Raw genomic sequence first — 22,650 nt, forward strand, 5'->3', positions numbered from 1 at the left:
GATCTAGTCACCAAGTATAAGCCTTTTATTTTAGATTTAGTATATGACAGGGATTCATTTTCTCTCCAGAAATGCGATGCTAAGTATTGACCATTTAAAACCTAATAAGATGCTGAGTGGAAGAGATTAATAAATCAAATGTATTAACATTGCAAATGTCTTTGAATGTTGCAGGTTGCCATCATAGCACGGATTTTATTTGACTCCATGGTACCATTATGCTAGCTGTTGCTCTAAATTTAGCTCATTGAATGCCTGATGAAATGTCATGTACAGCAAGTCCATTATAAGCACATCAACTCTTGCATCTGCAGTCTGCAAGTTTAGACAGTTATTCTTTCAAAGAATTCTTAATGGGCTTTAGCGTTTGATAAACTGTGAACTAGTTCACCTAGGACAAGGCTCTTCTAGTCAAAACAAGCGTATTTCCTCTTCTAATGTAAAGATCACAGCAAATTCAAATAAAGCAGTAGCACTTATATCAAACTCTCTATATATTATATATTCATATATTATATACAATATATATCTATTATATATTTATAGATATCCAAGATAAGAATCCATTTACTCAAATAGAATATAAAATCAAAATGCCAATTCTATTTTTTTAAAAGTAAAGAAATCTCTAATAATAGTTGTAGTGCAGAACTTATAGTAGTAGTAGTTATAACAGATTTCCTTATGGAATACTTAGGTTAAAGGAAAGACTGGCATCGTCAAGGTATTAAACCTCACTGCAACTCTGTGTATAGGCACTATTTCCTTTCTTACAACTAAGGAGATTAAATTCCAAAGAAGTTAGTTACTTTTGACAGAGTCATGGATTTAAGCAAAGCAGAGTCACATTTGGAACCTAGAAGCAACTAGTTCCATAGTTACCCAGCTACTAAACCATCCAAATAGTGATGTGTAGTTTGTTACTCCTTTCTGCCATGCTAATTTTAGCTGTTATCAACTCTGAATGATCATTGAGATTGTGAAAATCAGTGTATGTCTGAGGCAACGCTGCCAGTGTCAGAGCAATTGCTTAGATGTTCACTACCTTGGTCACCATGTAGCAACTTCCCACCATCTTCAGGAATACATTTTCTTATGCTAAGTGAAGACTGGAAAGAAATAAAGATACACTGAGGATTTGACCTAATGTCTTGGTCTCAGCCACTCCTGGTAGAGATGGTTCCCCAGGGGAAAACAAGTCTTCAATTATGCTCTCAATCATCAAAATAATACAGTATCTTCAACCACCTACTCATTTAATATATGTCCATGAAGAAAGCAAGTTCCATTTTATGATGCAATGACTCAAATAATTATTCCACCAATTATAAGCAAATTGTAGTTCCAGTCTTTAGATTCAAATTCCTTTGTGTTTTAAGGACATGTTTTTCTTAGATATAAATATTTGGAACGTATACTCAATGTTTTTCTTCTCTAATTTTTAACAGAATCAGTGTTGAGTGATGTGACAATCCGTTCATGCCCTCAGGCTTCAGTTATTCTTTTCTTACATTTTAAGTATTTATTTCCATAGGGCAGATAGGGGACGTAGGTCTGGGTAAATTTAGGCAGAAACATCTGTTCTCCATTCTCAGGCACAACAAAGGGTCAGGATTCTTCCTGATCTTCCCTTTGAGTGCCTGGTGTAAAATATACAAGAGGGCACCAGTCTCCTTAGGTCTGCAGCATTAAGGGTTTCATCCTCTCTCAGGAGCCCATAGTTGGCTTTCTACAATGCATTATACATTTCTAGCTGTATCTTACCAGATTTTATGGAGTTCAGGAAATTTCTTCCCAGATAAGTAAATGTCCAAGTCTTGCTTCTCCCTAAGGATATATGGCTCTCAAAATTGGGGGATATTTGATTACTCAGAGATCTCAGTTCCATGTTGATTTGAAGGGAATTGGCTTACTTAATTCTCATCCTCTATTTCTCCTGTTGTAAGCGAAAGAGCAATACTTTCTTGCTCTTCAAATATCCAAACTTTTAGTCTGTGATAGACACAGGTATACAGCTATAATACAACCTTTCAATAGTGAGACCATGTTGATGGTAGCACAGAAGAGGGACTCTGGTCCCAGTCCCCAGCCATCAGGAGAAACTCTCTTTAGGAATTGATTGTCAAAGGGAAAAAATGGGATTTCAGAGAAGGGAGATTCCCAAGGAGAAATCCATATGTGGAAACCTGTTCTCTTGGTTATAAGAAGTTGGGTTGTAAGAAGAAAGGGTTCTGCAAGTGTTAATGTGGTGAGTTTTGTAGCTTACATATATCCTGATTGTATGTGCAAATGATACATTCAGGAGACTTGCCAGTGGATGCAAGAGGACTGTTTAGCACTTTATTATAGCAGCACAGTTATAAAGTGATAAGAGAGTGTATGCATGTGACAGCTATCATTAATGGGGATAGAGAATAAGGACCAATTTCCTAAACCTTAGGAAGTAGCATAAAATTTAGGGATTGCCTAGAGGAACAGGGTAAGGTGATAAATGCCTCCAGATTCTTGAATGGAGATAATGAGACACCGAGAAAGACACGAGCAGGTTTGTACAAGAAGAGGATGGATTTGGGTTTTGACGCATGAAACTTGAAATGTTCATGAAACATAAAGACCTAGATTGAATAGATGGTCAAGTTCATCATAATTCAGAAGTTCAAATGAGTTGCTTGGACTTGAAGATGGAGACTTGCCAGTATCCATCATAAATGTGGTGGTTTGAAGAGTAAAAGTAGGTGTGATGATTGAGGGATGATGGATCAGGAGTGAAGAGTGGAGGTCTAGGACACCTCCCTGTGAATTCCTGAAGGAGCTAAGGGGAGAGGTTCAGAAACTAGACGGCAGAAAACAGTGATACAGTCCAAAACATCACCAGAGCATCCCATGGAAACCCAAGGAACAGAGCTTTACAATCCACTTTACAAAATAGGTAAGAGAGAGCTCTAACAAGAGATGGACTGAACAACAACAACAACAAATTTGAAAAAGCTACGACCTCTAACAAGTAGGAGGCCAAATTAGTAAGGCAGTTTTGGTAGCCTGCCATGAGCAGAAGTCAAATTTCAAAGCCTAGAAGACAGACCAGAAAGTGAGCAAACGAGGACAGACGATATTGACGAGAAACTTTGAAAAAGATGATGAGACGACAACAAAAATTCAGCTTCTCTCTGAGAGCATTACAAATGATGATGCAAAAAAGAACAAATGCCAGAAGTGTCAACGGCTGAAATTCATTTGTATGCATGTGCATAAGCATTCCAACCTGAACTCAAGTCCTAGGTCGATCGGAAAACTCAAACCACCTCTCTCCCCCCGATTTGTCTCTTCCCGTAAATTCCTCTCATATTGTTCCCCTTCTTTCCTTCTCTGCCTCCTTCCTGCCTTCTTTCCTCTTAACTGCTCTTCCTCTCTCAGCGGTTTTATTATGGCTTGCCCTTTTCCTATGACATACCTATAAAATTGATATATATTTTTAAATAAATTCTTAAAAGTTGAGGAAATCAAGGGAAAATGAAGGCTAACTTATGTGAATCAGTTCATTAAGAAGTCAACTGCAAAGGGAGGCACAGACTAAAAAGTGTTCTCTGCGAGGCCAGATGATATCAGTCATGTGTAGTGTTTTCTTCTCCTGGGAACAGATGAATTTGATAAACCATCACTATCTTTTTTCCCAAAGCTTGGTAGTACAAGGCTCTGACATTCCATCTGATGACAAGAAGGAAAGGAGCCAGAAACCAGTAATACTCTGCAAAATTCCTATGATATCTTTCTCTACCCAGAAATGCTGTGTGCTTAGTATGGTGAAGTTTCTATTTGAAAAATAGGCAGGGAGAGACACACAGAGACACACACTTGCTTCTTCAGCCTCAATCTGAGAAAAGCTTTAAGAGTATTGTTGATGTGCTGGACTCCTCTCTGCTTCAACCGAGCATTGACATTACTAGCAATGCTAAAAATGAGGAAAACCTCTGATTCTATTATCCATGTTTGACAATAGGATCCTAAGTGTTCATGCATTGTCAATATTATTAAATGTTCCCAACCCAGGAATCAAACTGGGGTCTTCTCCTGCATTGTAGGTAGATTCTTTACCAACTGAGCTATCAGGGAAGCCCTTAAATGTTTCATAGAATCCTGAAAAACAGTGCTTAAAATATCAGGGTTTTTTTTGTTGTTGTTGTTGTTGTTTAATTTGGCAGGCATTAGTTGTCTATCACTAGTGACCTTCTGTTTGAGCAAGATTTTAGTTGACTGTGGATGAAATAAAGAATGACAACCTGGAGACAGCCATTCTCGCATCATCCGTTAAGAAGGTGAACTGAGAATGAAAGAGAAGAAGCACATTTTCTCTGGGAACATATCCAAAGAAGAAGGACTTTTTCCCTTCCTCTCTTCCTACCCTTCCTTCCTCCTGCCCCCCTCCCTCCCTTCCTTCTTTAACCGATGAGACAAGAGGAGAAGACATCAGAGCAAGAGCAGAAATTCAGGTTTTTCTATGGATAGAAAGAGGAGCGTCTCTTACTCCGAGGTCAGCAGGAAGTAGCAAAGGATGAATCAGAATCCTAGAAACTTTAGGAAGTTTATTTGATGGCCTCTGTTGCTTCAATCACATATGTGACAAAGAACTATTAAAAGTATGATTATCATGGGGTTACATTTGGGCAGGGAAAAGAGGAGCATAAGACGGAAACTGTAGTTGAGCAGGTGAATAAAGGTGGAGGACTGAAAACAAATCAATGAAACTCATCTGAAATGCATTCATCATTGGATTTCGTGACACTGCAGCATTATGTGTATAGAATCTGCTGTTTCCCAGTGTGCCTCCAATGCCCACTGAGACCACTGCCACACCTGTATGAAATTCAATGTAAAAAATTCTCTCCTTGAACTTATTTACTCAAACCAAACAACTAACGTTTATCTTGGACTTTGAAAATTCAAGAAGCTAATTTTCTGTCTCTAAATTCCTGGCACACAAATTCTTTGGGGGCTTTCCCAAAGCCTAATTATCAATAACAGCTACCCTCTCTTGTTTCAGAGCCTGCTAAAAGTATCTTAAAAATATTTGATTAATCTCACTCTGTCTGCCACATCCTGGAAGGTAGGTCATGCAGGTTGTTGTTTTTTTTTTTCCTTGTCTTAGTTTCAAAAAGTGACATTTCACATTTTATGAGAATGAGATGAAACAAACCTGTTCCTCTGCCACATTTTATAATAGGACTCTCATTCCCACAAAAGTTCCTTCTCTCTCTTTCTCCACAACCAAGGTTATAGAGCATCGCATCAAGAGATATAAGAGCAAGCAGCCAGTTTGTAGAGACCTGTAACATTACACCAAATACATTGGTGAAACAAAAAATCAGTCCCAAATAAGCATACTCATGTACACACACCTGTATCTACAGGATAGTTTTTCATTTACATAATGAAGTCTCACTGGTTAAAAATTTTGAAACAGGAATTCAGAGTCTAAAGCTGTTTTCCTAGAATAAGTTATATATAATTTAAATTTTAAGTCCTTCATTATGATCTAATAATAAGTTGCCCATTTCAGAAATAAAAGGGAAACAAATTGAAGAAAATAACAGGAAAATTAAAATAAGGTTTATCAATTGGTTATCACTGTCTATTTTTTTCAGTGTAAATAAATCAGCAAGTAATCTGGAATTAAAATATGCAGTATATAATATAATAATTCATATATATACAGTGATAGAAAATAACATAGTGATTAAAAGTAAATTAGAAGTAATATGTGTCAATACAAAGACAGTTTCTTCCAATTTCCTCTAAATAAACTTTAACTGCTTAAAAAATTTGGTTTTAAAAATTAATTTATTTAATTATTTGGTGACTCCCCACTTCAGAGTGTCAGATATTTATCCTACCAATTCTCTTCTGTTTCTCTAAGTGGCCAATTACCTTTATGAAATATCCAATTTAGCCAAACACTTAGGGCTTGGATCACACCCACATCTCTCATCTGCCCACCATTCCCTCAAGGTCATCATTAGTTGCACAGAATAATACCAATTTATTTCCCATCCTACCAACAAAATGGGGGAAGTGGAGACAAAATATTATAAGGGAAAAGATCAAAAAGTGATATAATAAATGTTTGGTGACTATAAGGAAATATAGGAGAGCTACAGCTTCCTTGATCTGGGGAAAACACCAATAATAGAGATAACACTACATTGATTTTAGACCTTGTTGCTTAGGAAGATAACTGGAGATCCTCAATCAATATCTGTAGCCTCTTTTTACTGTTTAGTGCTATTGACCTCTGAAATACTCCACAGACAGTCCAAACAAATGAGGATATTTCCAGTATATAGCAATTCAATCCAACATGCAATTTTATTTACACATTTTGAACCTTTCTGTGTTTCTGATACTCCAAGATCAGTATTGGTCATAATTCCTACTCTCCAGGATGTTCTCGTAGTATTATGAACATGTCGTGTCATCTCTGTGAGGGCCTTAGCAATGAGTCACTCATATTTCCTTTCCAAGTCTAATCTCTCCTTGGTGTGTTCTCAGAGAACAGAAACGCAGGTGATATCAGGGGTGAGAAAACAGAAGGGAAGATGCAGTTTGGTGCCTGGCACCCCTGATCACCTGGTCCCTTGATAAGCAAGGAAGACCAAATGTTGAAAGATGTGTGGAATGAGGTCCTTGAGGGCACAAGGCAGCTGTCTTATCCATCAGCGTTTCACTGTGAGTGGCCTTGGGAAAAGTGCAGCGGAAAGAAACAAGTGATTTAGGCATTTGAACTATGTGCAAGAAGCAGCGTACACAAGGAGTTGGCTGGTTATTGAAAAAGGGTGTTAACCTCCTCTCTTAGCTTGGGCTGCCATAACAAAACAGCGGGCACTAGGTGACTTAAATAAGAGAGACGTATATCTCACGCTTCTGTAACCTGGGAAGTCCAAGATCAAGGTGCAGCTGATAGTATTCCTGATGAGAAGTTTCTTCCCACCCTCAGAGGGCCGCCTTCTCCTTATGTCTTCTCATGATGGAGTTGGAGCCCCAGGGTCTCTTGCCCTTCCCTGAAGGGCATCAGCCCTGTTGGATAAGCGCCTCAAGCTTAGGACCTCCTTTAAGCTTCATCACCTCATAGGCCCCACCTTCAAATATTAGGGCTTCAACATATGAATTTGAGTAGAGGAGGAGACACAAACATTCTGTACAAAAGACAGGATGAATACACTCTGGAGAGAGACAATGAGAAGCAGACTGCCAATTGCCAAGTCCTTAAAGGCTGACATGAGGACTAGAAGTCCTTTTCATAAGTTTATTAAGGGGCCCACATCCCCTTTAGGGGGCTTCCCTGGCAGCTCAGCTGGTAAAGAATCTTTTCTGTAATGCAGGAGACTCTGGTTCGATTCATGGGTCGGGAAGATCCCCTGGAGAAGGATAGGCTACCCACTGCAGTGTTATTGAGCTTCTGTGCTGGCTCGGATGGTTAAGGATCCGCCTGCTGTGTGGGAGACCTGGGTTTGATCCCTGGGTTGGGAAGATCCCCTGGAGAGGGGAATGGCTACCCACTCCAGTGTTCTTGCCTGGAGAATCCCATGGACGGAGGAGCCCAGTGGGCTACAGTCCGTGGTGTCTCAAAGAGTCTGACACGACTACTCAAGCACAGCACATCACCTTTAGTGAGACAGCAGATCAAGATGAAGAACGGACTTAGAACCTGAAAGTTATAGATCTCCAAAACAGTTTTCAGTATTCAGCCAAAGCCAGTCGTTGGACTGAGTTTGAGACCCTGCTTAGAAAAATCTGAGAACTGAAGCAAGGGGCTGGACATCTGGATGGATGCCCCAGTGGATTTTCACTTCGCAGACCCCCGGAGATGTCTCTGCTTACAGAAGTGGTTCACCTCTCTTTAGTAAAAATGATTTTTCCCCTGTGATGAATGATAATGCACAGGGAATGAACCTCACTTCTAAGAGCTCATGGGCTGATAACCGTGGTTTAACCGCAGCAAGGATAATCTGGCTAAGGACCTGCTGGGATTGACAAAAGAGGAATAAAATTATACAATGGAGGAGCTACAAGAGCTAGTTAGTGTGTGCTTGCAGGAGCATCTTTTTTTTATTATTATTATTAGTTGGAGGCTAATTACTTTACAATATCGTAGTGGTTTTTGTCATACATTGACATGAATCAGCCATAGATTTACATGTATTCCCCATCCCGATCCCCCCTCCCACCTCCCTCTCTACCCGATCCTTCTGGGTTTTCCCAGTGCATCAGGCCGAGCACTTGTCTCATGCATCCAACCTGGGCTGGTGATTAAATTTCAAGTAAACTTGATTCAGTTCAGTTCAGTTCAGTCACTCAGTCGTGTCTGACTCTTTACAGTCCCATGGACTACAGCACGCCAAGCCTCTCTGTCCGTCACCAACTGCCAGAGATTACTCAAACTCATGTCCATTGAATCAGTGATGCCATCCAACCATCTCACCCTCTATCCAACAATACTTGATTAAGAGGTCTGAAACTGAAGACTGGAAAAGTAAAATTTCATTGTCCTGGTGGCAGTGTTTAGTTGCTAAGTCGTGTCTGACTCTTTTGTAACCCTGTGGATGGTAACCCACCAGGCTCCTCTGTCCATGGGATTTTCCAGGCAAAAGTAATGGAGTGGGCTGCCATTTCTTTCTCCAGGGGATCTTCTTAACACAGGGATCGAACCTGTGTCTCTTGCGTTGACAGGTAGATTCTTTACCACTGAGCCACCAGGAAGCCCAGCAGTTTCTTGGGACATACAATTTTACATCCTGACTGAAACCTTAAGGATGAGCCTAACACACTGGTAGCATGGCTGTTAGAAGCTTCGAGAAAGTGGGAGTCAATGCTTAGTAAGGTGTTCAGAGCTGAGTTATCTGAGTTACTGCAACAGATGGTGACGGAAGGTAGATGGAGGCTGACCGAGAAGGACATGCTGGGATAGATATATTATGTGAAGCCAGGAGACCCACTCAAGGATGATGCCCACTAGGGTCATACAGAGTATGTACCATTCATCAAGGCCAGGAAGCATGTCATGGTGAGAAAGATACTCAAGTTCAGAGGTTCTGTCCTCTGCAGGCTAGGGCTAATATTATTAATAAAATGCTTCTTTAAAATGATAGGGACAGGTTCATTGTTAATGTATACTGGAAGAATCCTTACATATTTGGATTTCACAAATTAAATGCAATTAGATATATCCATATTTAATTATTAAGTTAAATACATATATGAATATAGAAGTAAAATTAAATATATATATGAATATCAATTATCATTTTTTTCTAATAAGAAGACTAGACTTTGCCACCCAAAGTAAAATCTTTCATCAGAATCATTTCATGGAAGGAACAATATTTCAATACCAAAATTCAGAAAAACATAATGTCAACTCTTAAGTCCTTAGTAATGGATAAATTTGTATTTAGAAAAATTTTACAGAATTAACCATGTTTCTTTCATTTTGACATGGACCAGTAAAACCTCATTATGGAAGAAGGCTGGTTTGCTGACCAGAACTTGAAAATAGCTAAATTAGATTTAGTTCCAAAACAAACCATATGTACCCAGGATAGAGAGCAACCTGGTGCCAAGTGCTTAGATGTGGTTGAGGAGACTCAAATTGGAAGGTCTGAGCTTAATGTATTTTCTCCCTATTAAAGACTCTAACATCTGCTGGGGAAAAGCTGCCACTCAGCTCTTACTGGAGCTGGTAAAGCAAGACTTCACTGGACACAGGTGAGTGGAAATTCAAATTGGATTAGCTGGCAACAGATCAAAATCAAGACCAGTGAAATTGTCATTAGATCTTGAGGACATCATCTGTTTGACTTTTCCTCCTGCGTAAGTCAAGGGTTCTCTTTTCATTGCTAATTAGAAAAATATGCTGAAGAAGTAGCACCACTCTATGTAAATAAGAGCAGAATGTTTCTCATCAACCTCAGCTAAATACGCTTAGTCTTAACTACGAGTGCCCACGGAAAGGGGGAAGACAATAAGACAGTTAAAGGGTAGTGTAAGTGGAATTTCAATCCTAAAGGAAATCAACCCTAAATATTCATTGGAAGGACTGATGCTGAAGCTGAAGCTCCAATACTTTGGCCACCTGATGTGAAGAACTGACTCACTGGGAAAGACCCTGATCCTGGGAAAGACTGAAGGCGGAGAAGTGGACAGCAGAGGAAGAGACGGCTGGAGAGCGTTACTGACTCAGTGGACATGAATTTGAACAAACTCCAGGAGATAGTGGAGGACAGGGGAGCCTGGCGTGCTGCATCCCATGGGGTTGCAGAGTCAGACGCAACTTAGGGACTGAACAAGGACAAGTGGAATTTAACCTGTTGCAGGACTCATCCATCAAATTTGGTTGTCAGCCAAAGATTCTGAGCAACTATCTTGCCATATTCTTCTGCTATCTACTTCTCTATACATTATATTCATTTGGGATTCTTAATTTTTGTGTATGCATCCTTTTCCCAAACCTCAGTCTTATAGATGTGTTCTGAATCTATTTTCCAGTTCGTTAATCTTAGCTTTGTGTTTAAGTTTCAACTCAATTTACTTTCTTGGTTTCACCAACATCTGTAGTTTTCCTTAATTATAATAGCAAATATACACATGCATAGTTTTTTTTAAATATACTAGACATATATAAAATGATGAATCCCTTTCATATCTGCTTATATCACAGGCCTTTTTGTAGCAAGCCAAAACTGTGGTTCAAGAACCAGAATTTGGGGTCAGATAGAAAATAACTGCAGATGAGTTTGGATTTTGTCCAGTAATGAGCCAACAGGGAGCTGTCCTGATAAAATTAATGTAAAACAGCAACTTTGGTGACAAGGTAGGTGATAAATTAGAAGGGATTAAGACATGAGTAAAGTTAGAAAAATAGTAGAGTCTTTAGTACAGGTAAGGGATTTTGAGAGGCTGAGATAGGAAAATTTTACTGGGGTCAGAGAGGAAGGTGTGGATTAAAGAGACATTTTGAGGTAGAATTGACTTAACTAAGGTTAAATAATGTAGAAAGGGGAGAAGTAACGGATAAACTCCAAGGCAATTGGGGCTTTCATTGTGGAGATTGCCAAAGAGAAAATGTGCTGGAAGAAATTAGGAGAAACAAAACGAGAAAGTCGGTATCATGCTTTGGTCTGAGAGCATGTCTACAGGCTATACTGGCTGTTCTGAAGAATAATCGTTTTATAAATGAACACCTGGTCATCAAGCTTCCCAGAAAAAAAATATTGTTAATCCTTCCATTGTCCTCAGAATAAGGTTCATCACATGTGCTGATAGAGCCTCTAAAAGTGACTACACGCTCATCTATTGTGAGCACGGACAATCTACCATTATAGCTTTCTTTAGCTATACCTAAATGTCTGCCTTGTTTATTTCATGTCTCCTTTAGCAAAGTTGCTTCTTCCACAAGAAAAGTATTCACTTCAGGTGGAATGGATCCTTATTTATCAAGACTCACACAAACAGTCGCTCACTCTTTGAAGCTTTTTATTTTTTTCTTTCTCCTATGAATTCCCACTCTCAAGATCAAATCACAAGTTAATTTTGCATGCCCTGAATACATTCCCTATATATCTTTCTTATAAGGAGCTTCACTGAATTCAATGTTTTCACACTTGTTTCTCTTAATACACAACAGACACCCTATTCTATTTGATTTTACAGTCCAACGGCCAGTGTAGCTAGGGCATATTCATGTTTGTTGAATGAAGAAATGAATGATTGGTTGTAATCATGAGTCACATATCCTGAAGATAAGTTGCTCATTAGAGAGATATTTGAGTGGCCCTCAAGGAGATACAAGAGCATTTCAATGTGAAAGGAGTTGGATAAGGGTTCAGATGTTAAGGGGAGATTTAGAGGATGAAGACTAAGAAAAGTCTGAGTTTGTGGTTAAAGAAACGATAAAGAAATCACGATTGAAATGTAACTAGGATGAGCATAGCACTAGGCAGTACTGTAGCAAGAATATAAAATATAATCTAATCTAACTGTTTATCTCTGTCTAATCATCTATTTATGTAGCTAGTTTAGTGCTTCTTGCACTTTTTATGAGGCATTTATAGAATATACTCATGAACAGAGCCAATTAAAATAATCCAAATTGTCTACTGAAAATTAAAATTCTCCTACAGCTAAAGTTCAAACAAGGAAAAATAATCTAATATCATGCAACTTGAATCTCTGTGATCTCATACTGGACAGACAAGTTCCTGAGATAATTTAATTACTTTATTCATGTGCGTGTGCATAGTTGCTTAGCTGCGTCCGACTCTTTGCGACCCCATGGACTGTAGCCCACCAGGCTCTTCTGTCCATGGGATTCTCCAGGCAAGGATACTGGAATGGGGCGCCATGCCCTTCTCCAGGGGATCTTCCTGACCCAGGGATCGACACAGATCTCCTGCACTGCAGGTGGATTCCTTACCATGAGCCACCACGGAAGCCCCCCTGTATTTCTAAAAGACATTAACATATCATCTTCCCCATCCTCATTTTTCAGGATACTTTCACATAGAACAACAGAAACACTTGAATATGGATTTATTTTGCTATAAAAATAAGTTGTATTGAGACATTTCAGTTAAATATCCAGAAAAAAAAAGTTTTTTTCAAAGTACTGAATCAACTCATTTATTTTTATAGTTTAAATTTTGAACTGATCCACCAACTGATACAATAAAACTGTTTTTCATAAAAGATTTTTTTAATTAAAACTGAAATAAACACATAATCTCCTGAAGACTAGGATAAAATAAACATTTAATGGAATAATTATATCCTAAAATCTATAATATAAGAAACTAGTGAAGTGTTAATTTTAATTCATTAGGTCAATTGATCTATTTTAATTGTATTTCTTCTGAAGTATTATATTGATTGTGACAGAATACCTCGAATGACACAATTGCAGAGACTTGCCAAATTACAAATTCTCTGTTCTCATAATTCATTTACTTCACATTATAAAATATCAGTCTTCTAATCATAGCTGTGATGTAGCTTACAACAGCTGAATGTTTCAAAAATAGTTTAGATGACCTGCTACTCATTGCAGCAGAAAAACTTCAAGGGCTTTTGAAATAGGTCAGATCATAATGGTGATATTGAACTTTTCAACTGCAAATAATTAGGTTTTATTTTCAGTGTTCACTGACCTAGCCTGAAATTTAAGGTGATACAGGAAGAGTTTAGCTCCATTTGGCCTTATTTAGCAGCAATTGTTCACTCCGTGTCCTGTTAAAATGGTTATCATCTCTGAAAGTTTTGCTGACATCTGTGCTGGCAACTCTTTGCCACAATTTAGGAATCTGAAGTGATCAGTAGCAAAAAAAAAAAAAAAAAATTGGTTACTATTACTTTCTCCAAAACAAGAATTGACTATTAAACATTTTAACTTCAGTGTTGCTGCAAATAACCACAAAAGCTCTAGGGTTTATGTTTCTGAAAAACTTTTAGCTGATCATGATAGCAATGGACCACGGTGGCATTATAATTTCCAGTTTAATATTTAGTGCAAAATTAAGAAAGCAAATCTTCTTAGCTTGATTTCACTTTTATCCCATGACTCAAGAAAAGAAAAGAAAAAAAAAAAGCAGCATCTATTAGATCACAGAACATTTATGCTTTATATCAGATTCTGTGTGCAGTTCAGACTGTAAGGTTTAGCAACATGATAATGATATCCTTTTCTATAATTGGGGTTGGATATTTTACTTGCCAAAAGAGTTACTGCAGCAAACAATGTCCCATCTGCTTTCATTCTGAGTGTGTTTTCATAGGTGCGAGGGCAGCTTGCAACCCCACGTCAGCATCCATTATAAGGCACCCTGCAACCTGACATGACACAATATGACAGATGAAGCCCAGCTCAACACGGCATCCGTGAAGCTGGCGCACATGAATTGCCCTGCATGTGCCTTCACATTTTAGCAAAGAAAATAACGGGGAGATGCTCAGGTATTTTGTTTCACTTATCCCTGCCAACCTAATTTTTGATAGAAACAAAAGATGCTCAACTGCTTTTTCTCAGAATTTCCGAAGTAGAATCTATACGGCCAAGTAGAACTAGAAATCTTCATTCATGTTGTCATTTTTCTCCCAGAAAATGTTCAATAAGCAGAAGATAAAATTCTTCTTAATTCAAAGTAAAATGGCAATAAAACCACATGGGTTTATATTCTTAACATATTTTCAACTGTACACGTTTCAGAGCTATAAAACAGAATAAATACTACACCCTTAATAGTTAGGCATACTGTGTATGGGTAGTTTTGCTATACTGATATACAAACTTTGTAATGGTTCTTATTTTGTCTTATATGCCTATCTTTTATTTCTCCAAATAGATTGTAATTTTACACAGGAGATCTATCATCTCTTATAGCCTAGAATGAAAAAAGATAAGTAAGCCCTATAATATCTAAGATATAGAACTTAAAATAGTTATAAAGGCACTTTGAACCTCACAGTAATAAATACTAGTTCTTGTAAATATTGACAAGGTGAAATAAAACAGTATTTTTTTTAATAAAACTGAAACCCATTATATGGCATAGTAAGTTTTTAAAGAAAATATGGAATTTAAAGTAAGTTTTGAGAAAATAAATGCATTTTTTAGAATTTGGTAGCATAATATAAAGCAAAGCACTTTTAAAAAGCTTTTCAATTTCAAAAGTCACAAAGTAATATATTATTTTCATGTTTCAAGGACACAATAAGCAACATGATATACTGTTTTCAGTTTCTAGAAGATTCATGCAAAAAAATTCATATTTTTGCCTCCTACAGAAAGAAAGAAAGATACCCAGTCTGAAGACCAGAAAATCTAGATGCTATCCTTATGTTACTCCAATTATACAATTTTTGTAAGTTTGTTAGTCTTAGTCACCTTTCTGCATCCCGAGTACTGTAATCATTACAATGTGATCTGATTTCTATTATATCTATGTAGTACAAGGACAAATTATAATTTTATTTAATTTCTAATAAAGTGAAAGCTATGAATACCATAGTCAATAAGAATATATTGTACCTCATATAGTTGATACTATAAGAGAATTGAAAATCTATCTTTTACTCTGTCTCTGTCTCTCTCTATATGTATTTATATATAGATACACACACATAACATGTATGTGTGTACACACATTTCTACACTGCATGCACGCTGAGTTGTGTCAGTCGTGTCCAACTCTTTGTGACTCTGTGGACGGTAGGTTGCCAGACTCCTCTGTCCATGGGTTTCTCCAGGCAAGAATCCTGGAGTAAGTTGCCAGGCCCTCCTCATATCTATATTACGTATGTATAAGTATACATATAAATCCATATGCACACACATATATGTGTATAAGTAATTGGATCTTATTTTTTTTTTTAGTAATCGGGTTTTAGAAATAAAGATAAGAACTAACTCTAAGATTCTTCATAGGAGGAAAAGTTTAAAGTTTTAATATATGTTTTTTATTGAACAATAAGTTCAATATATTTTATTGAATATATTGAATATGAGTTTTTAATAAGGCTTTTAAAATAACATTATAAAATCTTACAATGCATTTGTAAGGAACATTTGTAAGGAAATAAGGAATATTTCCCTAGAGTTTCATTCTGATATAAGTTAAATCAGGGTGTAAATAACTCAGTATTTATGTTGTTAATATATGCATATACAGATGGTGTACATGTCTGAGTATATTTTAGGGGCAGTGCCAGCTGTGTGTCATAAATAAAAAAATGAGTATGTGGGTGACTGACCAAGGAATATCAACCTTTGATAACTATTGAAAATGGATATTTAAGATGAAAGGGAGTCTTTACAAGCCTCCAATCCTCCCAAATTAAAAATGCACATCACACTAGAGTACTATTGGTATTGAAAGTAAAACTGAAAGTGTTAGTCACTCAATTGTGTCTGACTCTTTGCAACCCCAAGGACTGTAGCCCACCAGGCTCCTCTGTCCATGGGATTCTCCTGGCAAGACTACTGCAGTGGGTTGCTGTTCCCTTCTCCAGGGGATTTTCTCAACCCAGGGACTGAACCCAGGTCTCTTGCATTGCAGACAGATTCTTTATCATCTGAGCCACCGGGGAAGATCCTTCTAATAGCTCACAAGCTGAGTTACTTTTCAATCTCACTTTTTCCTTTGATGCTAATATAACTCTTTGTCAGATCAACTATTTTCCCCTTTATTTCTGCAGTCTCTAGCCTAACCTCTTTAGGATGCAATAACTTGCATTAAAACTGCCCTCCTTTCTGCTTTTCTCAAATGTTGAACCTACCTGTGAGGATGTAGCGCTAAGCACCATTTGTATTCTGCTTCTCCCATGTTCACCAAATCCCCTTCAAAAAGGGGGGGGGGGAAGAAAAAAGTTCAGATTTTCAAATTGTGTTTAATCCAAACCCTTAGAATAAAGTTTCACATTTTCTGTTTACTAATATTTAAGTAATATTTGAATTTTTTTTCTGTTACAGAAATTCTGTGCTTTCAGTCTTAAGAGAAATCAGTTTATTTGCTGCTCCTCCAAAGTTAAAGCAGATTCACACTTAAGTTGGTTCTTTATCCAAAGATGTCATATCATGAATATCAGGACATTTATCCTTATTTGAATGACTTCTTTGGTAAGTGTGCACACTTTGTTCATGACATATATTAAATAGTACCCTGTGACAACCTATTTATAATGTCTCTTAAAACAACATAATTGTGTATATTTTATTAAGTAACATTTATAAAACTTAAAAGTATTCAATAGCAGCATAGCACTTGAGACATTTTCATTTCTTTACAGCCTCTTATTGCTATTTTCCATGATTGAAAAAATAAAGTATGGTTCTATGATCTCTTCTCAGACTTATTACTGTTATTATAATATGTTATTATAAACACTTCCTATTTATTATATGATCAACACAGTTATCCTTTTATTGGTCACAACCAAAAACAATTATACTCACAATTGGACAACATGCTATATACATTATCTTTTCTTCTCACAAAATTTATGATTTGTGTTATTATTTCCATTTTTTACACAAGAAAAATTTTAAGTTCAAAATTTTAAGAGATTTGCCAAAGATTATACCCTGGTGGCTCAGACAGTGAAGAATTGGCCTGCAATGCAGGAGACCCAGGTTCTATCCCCGAGTTGGGAAGATCCCCTAGAGAAGGGAATGGCAATCAACTGCAGTATTCTTATCTGGAGAATCCCGTAAACAGAGGAGCCTGGCAGAATACAGTGCAAAGGGTTGCAAAGAATCAGACACGACCGAGCAAATAATACAGACACAAGTAGCCACTCCCATGCATTTAATTACTCACGCTAGACATTGGACCATTTTTTTACCTTCTAGGAACATTATCAAAATTTTAGCAAAAGGATTGAGGGGGACAATATGAATTGTTCTGAAAACTGCATTACAAATTTAAACTTATGAAGTGTCAAATAAATATCATAGCATAATATCCATACATCATTGTGTACAGAATTATCTAATTTTTTTAAATCATTATTTTGAAAAGATTTAGCTTCATTTCACATATGCTTGCATTCTCTACCAAGTAGTTTGTAATCTTTCCAAGAATAAATATTTGTTTAGTTATAAGTACATATTTTAACTAATAATAAAGGTAAACTAATTGTTACTAATTAAAGGTAAATTAATTATTAACTAATAATAAAGGTAAACTAATAATTGACTGTTAATACAGTAAATAGTGAAAACATGGACTACATTTTACAATATACCTCTACATGGTCCATCTTTTAATAAATATCCTACTAAGGCTACTAAAGTTCCAGGGTTGATACCCAAAGATAGATAGCAATGCTAGATAGTTCATTCTTTGAGAAAACAAATTAAAAGGCTTTGAGAAAGAAATCCTTCCCCAAGTACTATACACATTTCATCTATTGTAGAAACACGTTTTCCTCCAATATATCAACTCTAAGATCAAGATGCATCTAGGAATTGATGGCATCTTTCAATCTTTCTGGCAATGTTAGCCATTGGAGAAATAACTGCAATTCCATTTATTTTCTTGCAAAGCAAAAATAAAGTACTTTATTATATCTCACAATGGAAAAACTCCACAAGTAGATTGCAGTGTGTTCCGTTTTGCAAGTGAGTTATGTACAAAATGATTGCCCATCACCTGCAAACAATATAAGCAAGAGAAAAAAAAATGACATCTCCCTTGGAATATATTAAATATATCTTAATGTTTGAAAAGGCTAGTGTGATGAATATATGCTGTGCAAATTATTCCTAAGCATACATTATAGTTTTTTTTTTTTTCTTTCTGAGTGATACATAAAACAATAGTACATTTAATAATCAATGGTTTTCGGATTTGACTGAAAACAGTATCTCTTTGTATCTACCACAGAGCCTGCGCTTCCATTATTTAGACTTTTAAGCACTTTGTTCAGTGTAAATTGTATAAGAAAATAGTTCACTGGATTGATCTAAAGTCTTCTGCAAAGTGGTACACACAAGTAATGCTTAGAAAATTGGAAGGAAATGGGAAATATTAAGAGGAAGTACAAAGATCATTATGAAAAATGCTTCATACAGTTTTGACTGATGTCTGATCTCGCAGAAACTTGGAATATGACATTTATTCCACAAACAAGCAAACTGATTGAAAATATTTACTTCCTTAAAATTAATTTATTAGTAAATATTTGCCATTTATCCACAATATTGAAAGATATGAAATAAAATGAAGGGTTTTTGAAAACTTGATACATAGAAACACTATTTCATGATAAACTGAGGAATGAAAACATTTTATCCTGCAGGTGCTTCTGAAACATTCTAAGTTAATGACTTCATTCATGTATTTTTTTTTCTCATCAGTTCTTGTCACTATGTAAATTATTTTTCAAGACTTAAGTAATTAAAGAGGTTTAGTAAACCTTCCAGGAAACTAAGATACTGTTTAATAAATTACTGCAGCCCAGAGGAGTAACATGATTAATACATTCCTCATATTGTTCTGCTTTCTTTAGAAAATATGAATGAATGCAGAACGCTCAAAGAGAAACACATCATTGGGTTGGCTTTCCCATTAAACCTTTCATTAAGATCCAACTATCCTATTATATCCATCTTAAAACTTCACCTGGGGAGGTGATTTTTATAAATCATAACCTACTCCTAAAGTTATGTATCTAGGAAATAGCTCACATGTTCCAGAATCATAATACTGACAATGAGAAAAAATTCCACATTTCTCTTAAGTGGACACATACCTCACTCTAGTTCTCGGGGATTACTAATTTTTTTTTTTAACAGGTTTCCCCAAATCATTCTGCCAAATGCCTACAACAAACAATCCATCTCTTGGAGTCAACTCATGCACTGTGCTTGCTTACAACTATTCACATAAGAGGCAGCCAGCCATAGACGTCTGTGTTTCCTCTCTTCATAGCCCAGCCTTTTGGTTCCACCAGATTAAAGTATATTCAAAGATAAGGCATTATATTGCATTATCTCTCCCTATGGGAAACGTGACAAATTTGGCCATGTATATATATATACACACACACATATGCATTGCTGGCATCTTTTATCAAAAATATGTTTAGTTTTTAAAGCCAGAACATTAAGATTCATTGATAACACTTTCATATCTTCATTTATGTGATCTTTTTAATATTTTGCTTAATCGAGTGAATGGTTCATGTTTATCCCCCACACATACTTGCTGACATACTAACACTGACAAAGAAACAAACGCTTAAAGACCTGCAGGCCGAGAGAGAACTTTTCACGTCCTTAACCGCTTAGCAGAGCAAAGCACTGAACCAAAAGCACCAGTTAGGTTTTGTGAGTGAAGCAGAAACAAAGTTTAGTTCAATTTTTTATCCATACATGAACAACACATTCAAAATAAAGATGAGCCTTTTTTCCCTAAAGGACAACATCACAACCCTGGAATTCTGGCTTCCAGAGCTCTGCTAAGGAATGCTGTCTTGGATGCCTGCTTGCACCGTACCCCGCACTCCTGCACAATGAAGAGATTTTTCTCCAGTTCTGGCTAAAGACTCCAGGAGCTGTTTTTTTAACCTATTGCCCTGAATTTGATCTTTCTCCATCGAAATGTTTAGCTTCTTCAGTTCATTTCAGTTCACTCACTCTGTCGCGTCCGACTCTTTGTGACCCCAAAAACCACAGCATGCCAGGCCTCCCTGTCCATCACCAATTCCCAGAGTTTACCCAAACTCATGTCCATTGAGTCGGTGATGCCATCCAACCATCTCATCCTCTGTCGTCCCCTTCTCCTCCTGCCCTCAATCTTTCCCAGCATCAGGGTCTTTTCAAATGAGTCAGTTCTTTGCATCAGGAGGCCAAAGTATTGGAGTTTCAGCTTCAACATCAGTCCTTCCAATGAACACTCAGGACTGATTCCTTTAGGATGGACTGGTTGGATCTCCTTGCTAGCCAAGGGACTCTCAAGAGTCTTCTCCAACACCACAGTTCAAAAGCATCAGTTCTTTGGCACATTAGCTTCTTAGGCAAATCCATAAAAGTTGATCTAATGTATTCTGAAGCAAGTATAGCTTCAAATCCCCTTTTTTTGTGTGTCAATACTTTTCCCATGGGAAAATCCATTGAGACCCCCTTAAGTGGGGTGGAGAAGGGGATGGGTGAAGCACCTCCAACACCAACAGGGAAAAATAGGCAGATTCCTACATCACTGCTGTGACTTCCTACCTCACCTCCTACTATCCCTGAGACTCTGAGGGGACAGGCTGAGGGAGGCATCCTTAACACAGGGACTGCAGCCCAGGCGTGGTGGATTGGGTCAGCAACTTCAGGAAGACAAAGCTATTCCAAGGTTGAAGGTCAAGACTGGTCTTCCCAGAAGGCTGTTGAAGGGTCAAAGATGACAGCGCCCTGTGAGCTGAGATGGTATAGCATCCGGAGTCTCCACTTTCCTCTATTCTGCTCTGCAAGACAGAATTTCAGCTCCAACTTTGCATGCTAAGTTTGCTTCAGTCATGTCCGACTCTCCGCAACCCCATGGACTGTAGCCTGCCAGGCTCCTCTCTTCAGGTAATACTTCAGGCAAGAATACTGCTATGGGTTCATGCCCTCCTCCAGGGGATCTACCCAACCTAGGGATCAAAATAGGCATTTCTCTCCTACATCTCCTGCATTGGCAAACGGGTTCTTTACCCGCTTTAAGTTCATTTACACATGTTTAAATGAAGCAAAATTGCTGTCCAGAAATAAAGCCCTTGTCCACAACCAGTAATATCTTATGAGTCTTAGGGCGTTTTTGTTTGTTTTTGCCCATTATGTGTTAAGCACCCATACGCTTGTCCTTCAAACTTGGAAGAATTCATTAGCACAAATTCCCAGCCCTGTCTGGAAAGAGATTATTCGATTGTCTCTGCTCAAGGTTATCCGCTGGAGCCGATTTCTCACTTGGCTGCACCCAGAGCCTCACATGCCTGACCCTGAAAGTCACGCCATCCTTTACCGGGAGTCTGGGACCAAGGGCGGCGTCCAGGGCTTCAGCGCCGCCGACGCCTGCTCAGGTGACAGTCCGGGACGTGGATGGGCTGGAGGCTCTTCAACACCTTGTTGCCTTCTTATTTTAACAACCTGACCCTGAGCACTGGCCTCAAAAGTAGATAAAAGGAGGAGAGGAACTAATTGCATCGTCCCAGGAAAGACATCAAACGAGATCCGGTTACTTCTGATCTATCTATTCTATATCTATATCTGTTTCTGTACCAGTATCTATAGGTACCAATATCTCGCTAAACCTGTTGATATAGTTAAATAAGGTCAATTTATATCTAGTCATACAAGATATAAATATAGATAGATAATACAGTATTGATATGGAAAATATTAAAATCCAAAGCACAATATTTAAGACAACCTTGAAAATCCCCATAGAAAGATCTTAATCTGAGCACGAAAAAACCAACTCAACAGAATTAAACTAGACTAAGCAAGAAATCAATAAGTAAAAATGAAAAGGTATAAAACATCTGCAACGTTGAAAAATAAAGTAATAAAGACTAAAACAAATTGATATAGATAACAGAAAAAATTAAATTATAAACATGAAAATTATCCTGTGAACTATAGTAGATAACATATTTTTTAAAGACTGAGACTAAATCAGATTTTCTTAAAGAATAAAAGACTAAATCATTCCTATCAAAAATAGGAATAAATATGATATAAAATAAGACCATTTAAGCCATGATGGAGATGTGGTATTTTAGTGCTGTCTCTCTGGCACTTTGAAAAGTGACATGATTAGAGTTTAGTGAACATTCTGTTTTTATTAAAGATTTTTAAGTGATATAATAGTATGTGGAAAATTATCATTGCAGATTTAATTTACTACAGAGATAAGCCTAGGGAATACAATTAGTATATATTAAGAATCACAGAAATCCAATTCAAACATTCCCTAAATCTAGCAATAGTAACTAAGAAGCATGTGGATTCAAAGCATACATTAACACCTACCACAAAAATTCACATCATCTCAAAATTAACTTGATATGTATGTATATACACTCTATCTATATCTGGTAGATACAAATAGATATATCTTTAGGATTCTAAATCAGTTCAGT

The sequence above is a fragment of the Odocoileus virginianus genome, chromosome 8 (assembly GCF_023699985.2).
Source record: "Odocoileus virginianus isolate 20LAN1187 ecotype Illinois chromosome 8, Ovbor_1.2, whole genome shotgun sequence".
Taxonomy (NCBI): Eukaryota; Metazoa; Chordata; class Mammalia; order Artiodactyla; family Cervidae; genus Odocoileus; species Odocoileus virginianus.